The sequence below is a fragment of the Falco biarmicus genome, chromosome 19 (assembly GCF_023638135.1).
Source record: "Falco biarmicus isolate bFalBia1 chromosome 19, bFalBia1.pri, whole genome shotgun sequence".
In the NCBI taxonomy this organism is placed as follows: domain Eukaryota; kingdom Metazoa; phylum Chordata; class Aves; order Falconiformes; family Falconidae; genus Falco; species Falco biarmicus.
The window spans coordinates 25777-32412 of NC_079306.1; positions in this window are offsets into that span (position 1 = coordinate 25777).

Below are 6636 nucleotides of genomic sequence, written 5' to 3' on the forward strand. Positions count from 1 at the left end.
AGGGGGGGAAAAAAAAGCGTAAGCCTGGTCTCTCGAGTGATTTTTTTTTTTTTTTTTTTTTTTTTTCTTTTTCGCTAGACTAGTGGAATCGAGAATGTTCGCTGCCAGAACTTCATCCACCGAGATGGGACGCCAGGCAACTTCCTAACGGGCCGTGGGCAGAGTTCCCCTCTTGATGCCGTGCCTATATAATAAACTGTGCAGTCCGTTAGCTAGACGGGCTGCAGTACCCATTTTTTTTCGCCAGGCGGCAGCACCGCGCCCGCCCCCGGAGGAGTAAGGGCAGCGCATGCGCAGACGCGGCTTGACGCCGAAGGGGGCGTGGCTTGCGGGCACGTCGCGGGCCGATGACGCAATCCGGCTTCGGCGCATGCGCAGAAGGGGTTTCTGGCAAAGTAAGGGCAGCGCATGCGCAGACGCGGCTTGACGCCGAAGGGGGCGGGGCTTCTGGCTTCGTCGCAGCCCGATGACGCAACACGCCTCGACGCATGCGCAGAAGGGCTTTCTGGCAAACTAAGGGCAGCGCATGCGCAGACGCGGCTTGACGCCGAAGGGGCGGGGCTTCCGGCCTCGTGCGTAGGGGCAGATGGCGCATCCGGCCCGGGAAAGGCGGGTTCGCTCCCGGCCCGCGCGGCGCGCTGGAGCGGCCGTGGAGGTACGGAGCCTTCGCCGGGAGCCCGGAAGACTTTCGGGCCGGGACGTGCGGCGGCGCGCTCGGGCTGAAGGGCGGCCGGGGGCCGGCGGGCAGCGGCCCGGTCGGGGGGGGGATGTGGCGGCCCGGCGCTCGGCCGCGGCAGGGAGCGCCTGGTGCCGGCGGCGGGCGGGCTGAGGCAGGCGGGCGGCCCGGCCCGGGACCGGCGGGGCTGCCGCCGGTTCTCGTCTCCCCGGCAGGGACGGTGGTCAGCGGGCTCCTCACGGGGCTGCCCTTTTCTGGGTGGGTGGTTTTTTGTTTGTTTGGGTTTTTTTGTTTGTTTTTTTTTTTTTTTCTCTCGGAGCCGCGCCGCTACCTCGGCGAGGAGCGGCGGCGGGGCGGCCCCGGTGCTCGCTCGTGGCGGCGGCGCCCGGGAGAGGGGTCGGCCCGCGCCGCCCCGCCGCCCACCCGCCGCCGCCTGCGGGCTGCCCGGGCAGCCGCCGCAGCCCTGCGCGGGGCTTTGTCTTTCCCCCAGCCGCTGGCCTGAGCCGTGGCAGCCGGCTGGGGCTGCCGGCCCCCGCGGGCCGCAGAGAGGCTGCCTCGGGGCCTGCGGTAACGCTGTCGCGGGGTGGGGGGGTGGGGGGTGTGTGTGTGGCTCAGGAGCCTCTTCCCGCCCCTGCGAGCGGGCCAGAGCAAGAAAAGGCAGCCGGCAGCGGAATCCCCAGCCGTCGCCCCCGACTGCTGCTTTCTCCGCAAGCCTTTTAACTGCCGGGGAGGGCTGGGAGGCAGCGGCAGCTCAGGTGTCTGGCTGATCTTGTGTCGTGACAGTCAGCTCCGGGGCCGGAGCAGCCGAGGGGAAGAGGCCTTTTGGTTTGCTTCCCCGCGAAACCGGGGCCTTTTGTTTTCCCTTTGTCCCTAGGTTCGTCCGGAAGCGTCCGTCGACAAGTCAAGGGGAGCGGAACCGAAGGTCGCTCGAGATGTTACTTCGCCACGCGTGCCTCGTGCTTGCGAGTCGGACTGCTGACTACGGAGGGATCCCTTTTGTAGCCGCCGAGGGCCCGCGAGGCTCCGTGTGCCCGCCGCTTCCGAGTGCTGCGCTGCGGCTCGGGCAACGGCCGGGGAGGAATCGTCGGTCCCTCGTGGTAACGCAGCCGGGCCTGCTAGGCGCTTAGAGCAGCGCGTCCGGCCGGGCAGTATTGTTTTCCGAGGCTGTAAAGGAGCCCGAGGTATAAACCCGCTTGACGTTTCCGTACGGCGGTGCGCTTTGTCGGAGAGCTGGGCCCTACTGACGGAGCTGGCACAGGGTTCCCGCGGGACTCCGGCTTTGCCCGTCTCGTGGAAAGGCTCCAGAGCCTGCTTGGGAAGCCGCTTGACAAGGCACGGCTTTGCCGTGATTTTTACGCCGGAATTCCGACGGTAACGCCAATGCCACGTGTTAGCCTTTCTCCAGCAGCTCCTCAAAGCAGAGTGAGCCTTAAGAATCGGATTGCCTTTTAACGAAATTCGAAACAAAGCGGCGGGGTGAAGCGGCTGGAAGCGTCCTGCCAGTCTGCCGTGGGTATCGCTGCCGTGCGTGTTACCTGCCTGTCTGCCGATCGCTCCTGCCTCTTGTTGTGGCCCGGTAATTCCTCTGGGGAAGGCGTTGGGCTCTGACCGCAGCGCACCCCGACTCCCTCCTGACCCCGGCGAGACGTGATGGGTGTTTGCCTTCCTCCCCTTTCACAGGGCCTCGGCTGTTGCGTGCAGAGAAGCTGTCAGCCTTGCGAGAGAGCACGCCGCCGGCAAGCGCAGCGTGGTGCTTCGGTACCGAGCTGAGGCCGCAGGCGTCCGTCTTTTGTTTGCGAAAAGGGATCGCGAGGAAAGGTGCTGGCCTCGGAGGGGGAGAGGTGGCGGGGGAACAGGTAGGAGGCAGCTCTTTCAACCGGTTTTAGGCTTAACTCCTGGGTGCCTGAGCACGGTTCTGGGCTTCGGGGGGTTGGCTTTCGGCTTTTCGCCTTCAGCGCGTCCTCCGTCACCGCTGTCGGCGCGCGCTGAGCTGCGGCTCAGGGGACTGCGGCGATACAGGCCGTGTGCGTGCCAGCCGTCCTCGAGGCTAGAGCTGTATTCTGCTTGTTACCCTGATGAAAGCGTTTCTTTTTTTCTAGGGGGCGTTCCCACAAGGCAGTGGTGTGGAGCCGAAGGGGACTGCGATGGAACGGTGACGGAGCCGTTTGGACCGAGTCTTGAAGATAGATCGCTCGGGTTTTTGTCCGAGGAAACTTCGTCTCGAGACGGTCCTATCGCTCGCTGGCAACGTGGTAGGAAACTGCTTTGTTGATCTTGACGGCGCAGTGTGTTGGGAGTATTAAGATTCCTCGGGAGATCAGAAGCGAGTAGGTTGTTTCTCTAAGGGAAAGGGGAATAGGCCTGTATCGTTAAAGGAAAGACTCAGAGTGGGTTTTGTTTCTCTCAAGTACAAAGCGCCCCATCTCAAGGGATTGCAAAGTCTGAAACGATGGTTCAAAAGCAGACTTGTGCTGTTTGCAAAGCGTCTGTTGCACTGCTCAAAGACAAAAGACGCTCACCCGAGAAAGTTTTTGGAAACCGATGTCCGATAGGCACGGGGAAAGAGCTGCAGAGGTTTACGTATCGTCTGTCGAATTCTGTTCTCTTTCGTGCCCTTCCATTTTACGATAAAAACTTTCGTGACCCCTTTTCCCGTTCAGGCACTGTTGCTAGTGTTTTTATAAGGGGGGGAAAAAAAAGCGTAAGCCTGGTCTCTCGAGTGATTTTTTTTTTTTTTTTTTTTTTTTTTCTTTTTCGCTAGACTAGTGGAATCGAGAATGTTCGCTGCCAGAACTTCATCCACCGAGATGGGACGCCAGGCAACTTCCTAACGGGCCGTGGGCAGAGTTCCCCTCTTGATGCCGTGCCTATATAATAAACTGTGCAGTCCGTTAGCTAGACGGGCTGCAGTACCCATTTTTTTTCGCCAGGCGGCAGCACCGCGCCCGCCCCCGGAGGAGTAAGGGCAGCGCATGCGCAGACGCGGCTTGACGCCGAAGGGGGCGTGGCTTGCGGGCACGTCGCGGGCCGATGACGCAATCCGGCTTCGGCGCATGCGCAGAAGGGGTTTCTGGCAAAGTAAGGGCAGCGCATGCGCAGACGCGGCTTGACGCCGAAGGGGGCGGGGCTTCTGGCTTCGTCGCAGCCCGATGACGCAACACGCCTCGACGCATGCGCAGAAGGGCTTTCTGGCAAACTAAGGGCAGCGCATGCGCAGACGCGGCTTGACGCCGAAGGGGCGGGGCTTCCGGCCTCGTGCGTAGGGGCAGATGGCGCATCCGGCCCGGGAAAGGCGGGTTCGCTCCCGGCCCGCGCGGCGCGCTGGAGCGGCCGTGGAGGTACGGAGCCTTCGCCGGGAGCCCGGAAGACTTTCGGGCCGGGACGTGCGGCGGCGCGCTCGGGCTGAAGGGCGGCCGGGGGCCGGCGGGCAGCGGCCCGGTCGGGGGGGGGATGTGGCGGCCCGGCGCTCGGCCGCGGCAGGGAGCGCCTGGTGCCGGCGGCGGGCGGGCTGAGGCAGGCGGGCGGCCCGGCCCGGGACCGGCGGGGCTGCCGCCGGTTCTCGTCTCCCCGGCAGGGACGGTGGTCAGCGGGCTCCTCACGGGGCTGCCCTTTTCTGGGTGGGTGGTTTTTTGTTTGTTTGGGTTTTTTTGTTTGTTTTTTTTTTTTTTTTCTCTCGGAGCCGCGCCGCTACCTCGGCGAGGAGCGGCGGCGGGGCGGCCCCGGTGCTCGCTCGTGGCGGCGGCGCCCGGGAGAGGGGTCGGCCCGCGCCGCCCCGCCGCCCACCCGCCGCCGCCTGCGGGCTGCCCGGGCAGCCGCCGCAGCCCTGCGCGGGGCTTTGTCTTTCCCCCAGCCGCTGGCCTGAGCCGTGGCAGCCGGCTGGGGCTGCCGGCCCCCGCGGGCCGCAGAGAGGCTGCCTCGGGGCCTGCGGTAACGCTGTCGCGGGGTGGGGGGGTGGGGGGTGTGTGTGTGTGGCTCAGGAGCCTCTTCCCGCCCCTGCGAGCGGGCCAGAGCAAGAAAAGGCAGCCGGCAGCGGAATCCCCAGCCGTCGCCCCCGACTGCTGCTTTCTCCGCAAGCCTTTTAACTGCCGGGGAGGGCTGGGAGGCAGCGGCAGCTCAGGTGTCTGGCTGATCTTGTGTCGTGACAGTCAGCTCCGGGGCCGGAGCAGCCGAGGGGAAGAGGCCTTTTGGTTTGCTTCCCCGCGAAACCGGGGCCTTTTGTTTTCCCTTTGTCCCTAGGTTCGTCCGGAAGCGTCCGTCGACAAGTCAAGGGGAGCGGAACCGAAGGTCGCTCGAGATGTTACTTCGCCACGCGTGCCTCGTGCTTGCGAGTCGGACTGCTGACTACGGAGGGATCCCTTTTGTAGCCGCCGAGGGCCCGCGAGGCTCCGTGTGCCCGCCGCTTCCGAGTGCTGCGCTGCGGCTCGGGCAACGGCCGGGGAGGAATGGTCGGTCCCTCGTGGTAACGCAGCCGGGCCTGCTAGGCGCTTAGAGCCGCGCGTCCGGCCGGGCAGTATTGTTTTCCGAGGCTGTAAAGGAGCCCGAGGTATAAACCCGCTTGACGTTTCCGTACGGCGGTGCGCTTTGTCGGAGAGCTGGGCCCTACTGACGGAGCTGGCACAGGGTTCCCGCGGGACTCCGGCTTTGCCCGTCTCGTGGAAAGGCTCCAGAGCCTGCTTGGGAAGCCGCTTGACAAGGCACGGCTTTGCCGTGATTTTTACGCCGGAATTCCGACGGTAACGCCAATGCCACGTGTTAGCCTTTCTCCAGCAGCTCCTCAAAGCAGAGTGAGCCTTAAGAATCGGATTGCCTTTTAACGAAATTCGAAACAAAGCGGCGGGGTGAAGCGGCTGGAAGCGTCCTGCCAGTCTGCCGTGGGTATCGCTGCCGTGCGTGTTACCTGCCTGTCTGCCGATCGCTCCTGCCTCTTGTTGTGGCCCGGTAATTCCTCTGGGGAAGGCGTTGGGCTCTGACCGCAGCGCACCCCGACTCCCTCCTGACCCCGGCGAGACGTGATGGGTGTTTGCCTTCCTCCCCTTTCACAGGGCCTCGGCTGTTGCGTGCAGAGAAGCTGTCAGCCTTGCGAGAGAGCACGCCGCCGGCAAGCGCAGCGTGGTGCTTCGGTACCGAGCTGAGGCCGCAGGCGTCCGTCTTTTGTTTGCGAAAAGGGATCGCGAGGAAAGGTGCTGGCCTCGGAGGGGGAGAGGTGGCGGGGGGAACAGGTAGGAGGCAGCTCTTTCAACCGGTTTTAGGCTTAACTCCTGGGTGCCTGAGCACGGTTCTGGGCTTCGGGGGGTTGGCTTTCGGCTTTTCGCCTTCAGCGCGTCCTCCGTCACCGCTGTCGGCGCGCGCTGAGCTGCGGCTCAGGGGACTGCGGCGATACAGGCCGTGTGCGTGCCAGCCGTCCTCGAGGCTAGAGCTGTATTCTGCTTGTTACCCTGATGAAAGCGTTTCTTTTTTTCTAGGGGGCGTTCCCACAAGGCAGTGGTGTGGAGCCGAAGGGGACTGCGATGGAACGGTGACGGAGCCGTTTGGACCGAGTCTTGAAGATAGATCGCTCGGGTTTTTGTCCGAGGAAACTTCGTCTCGAGACGGTCCTATCGCTCGCTGGCAACGTGGTAGGAAACTGCTTTGTTGATCTTGACGGCGCAGTGTGTTGGGAGTATTAAGATTCCTCGGGAGATCAGAAGCGAGTAGGTTGTTTCTCTAAGGGAAAGGGGAATAGGCCTGTATCGTTAAAGGAAAGACTCAGAGTGGGTTTTGTTTCTCTCAAGTACAAAGCGCCCCATCTCAAGGGATTGCAAAGTCTGAAACGATGGTTCAAAAGCAGACTTGTGCTGTTTGCAAAGCGTCTGTTGCACTGCTCAAAGACAAAAGACGCTCACCCGAGAAAGTTTTTGGAAACCGATGTCCGATAGGCACGGGGAAAGAGCTGCAGAGGTTTACGTATCGTCTGTCGAATT